Raw genomic sequence first — 2,500 nt, forward strand, 5'->3', positions numbered from 1 at the left:
CGATCCTGTTAAAAATCAACGACACAATAACAACATAGTATATAGCGACGATCAGCTGACAGCAATTGTGACTTGTGGAAACCTACCCATACAGAGGATCATCAACAAATCTTCGAGAGGAATGTTAGCAGTAGAGGTGGGAGGCATTCTGGTTGTAAGTGCGTACGCCCCCCCAAGCTGGACCATACAAGAATTTGAACAACTGCTTGATAATATTGTTCTGACCGTCAACGGATCGTCCAAATTTATTGTGGCAGGAGATTTTAATGCATGGTCAGCCAGCTGGGCAAACACCCTTGGAGCAAGAGGCGAGACACAACGCTTAAGAGGTGATACACTGCTAGCAGCTTTCGCAGGTTTAGAGATGGTGTTGATGAATAACGGACAAGACACCTTTGTTACTCCAGAGAGGAAATCAGCTATAGACCTAACATTCGTGAGCCAGTCATTAATGGAGTCAACAGCATGGGAAGTACTGCCGGACTATCTGAACTCAGACCACAAAGGTATACTGATCACAATTGGCCAAGAACAACCACATAGTCCCCAAGGCAATGCGAAAAAGGGATGGAAGACAACCCTTTTTAACAAGGAGCTTTTTGCTGCAGCATTAGACAGAATCCTACATGAGATACAAGTTCATACGCCCGATGACCTGGTCAAGGCCCTTGATAAAGCATGTGATGCTACCATGTCCAGGCTGAAGAGAACTTGCAAGTGGAGGGGTGTCTACTGGTGGACGCCTGTGATAGCAGAGCTTCGGAAGAAATGCAAGGCTGCAAGCAGAGCTGCCCAAAGGGCATACGGCACTCAAGAGTTCCCAGATAGAAGGAGGGAATATAAGCTTGCTAGAAACGCACTGAAGAGAGAAATAAAGAGAACAAAAAAGGCGACCTGGTACAGACTTGTCAATATGTCAGACAACGTTCTCTTTGGCGAGGTATACGTTATTTTGAAGCGAATGGTTGGAGGAAACAGGGTGCCTAAAGAACTGGATCCTGAGAAACTAAACACAATCATTGACGAACTATTCCCGAACCATCCTGTCACAGACTGGCCGACAAGCGAACCTACGACAGGCCAAGAAAACCCGGAAAGTGTGACAGACGAGGAAATACGGAACATCGGAAGATCGCTTAAAACCGGGAAAGTACCAGGTCCAGATGGAATTCCGAACGCTGCTTTGGCAACAGCGATGATCAAGGAGCCGGCAATGTTCAAGAACGTATACCAGAGATGCCTCGACACCGGAGAGTTTCCAGATAACTGGAAGAAACAAAGGCTCGTGCTGATTCCCAAACCAGGGAAAAGACCAGGAGAAAGCGGTTCATCACGTCCGATCTGCTTGATTGATGGAGTAGCTAAAGGTCTAGAACGTGTAATACTCCACCGACTGAATACCCATATTGAGAGCACACAAGGGTTATCCGAAAACCAATACGGCTTTAGGAGAGGAAGATCGACGACTGATGCTATCGAAAGAGTCGTAAACATAGCAAGTGCATCCAGAGCTCGCAATCGAGGTGCAAATCGATTCTGCGCCATAGTGACACTCGATGTTAAAAACGCATTCAATAGTGCAAGTTGGAAGGCAATAGCGAGGTCTCTACAGCGAATCAACACACCAGAATATCTCTATAAAATCATCGGGGATTATTTCCGGAATCGTGTGCTGCTTTATGAAACCAATGTTGGAGTTCAAGAACGAGCTGTCACAGCTGGAGTGCCTCAAGGGTCAGTGCTGGGACCCACTTTATGGAATCTGATGTACAACGAGGTACTCAACTTAACGCTGTATGATGGAGCATCACTAATCGGCTTCGCTGATGATATAGTTCTAGTAGCTGTTGGAAGCCGAATAGACGACCTAGAGAACACGATCGAAATTTCCATCAACATAATTCGGCAATGGATGGATTCTGTGGAGCTACAACTAAATATACCGAAGACAGAATACATACTAGTAAGCTCCCACAGAAGTGAACAAGAATCTGAGATCATCGTCGGGGGGCACACAGTAAGATCATCGCGACACTTGAAGTACCTGGGCATCATGATAGATGATCGCCTAGAGTACACTCAGCACATTAGATATGCTGCTGAGAGAGCGGTGACAAATACCAACGCCCTAGTTAGAATGATGCCCAACCGATCAGGGCCAAGAAGCTGTCGACGTCGAGTTTTAGCAACCACCATCATTGCAGGCATCAGGTATGCCTCCTCTATATGGGCTGAGTCACTAAAATATGAGTGCAGGAAGCAATGGCTCCGAAGGTGCCATCGACCACTAGTAAACCGAGTGATAAGCGCATTTAGGAGCACCTCACACGACGCAGCCTGCGTCATAGCAGGCATGATGCCGCTTCACATACTAATCGACGAGGACTATCGAGTTCGACAACGAAGTATTACAACGGGAGTGAGTAGCAAACTGGCGAGGGAAGTCGAACGACCATACTCCATAGAAGTTTGGCAAAGAGAATGGTCGAACACCACTTCA

General features: G+C 46.7%; 1 pseudogene; it reads left to right on the top strand.

The window, feature by feature from the left end:
• LOC121601700 overlaps nucleotides 1-2,500 on the top strand; it is a 9,383-nt pseudogene that overhangs the window by 4,418 nt on the left and 2,465 nt on the right.

Source organism: Anopheles merus, unplaced genomic scaffold (assembly GCF_017562075.2).
Source record: "Anopheles merus strain MAF unplaced genomic scaffold, AmerM5.1 LNR4000148, whole genome shotgun sequence".
In the NCBI taxonomy this organism is placed as follows: Eukaryota; Metazoa; Arthropoda; class Insecta; order Diptera; family Culicidae; genus Anopheles; species Anopheles merus.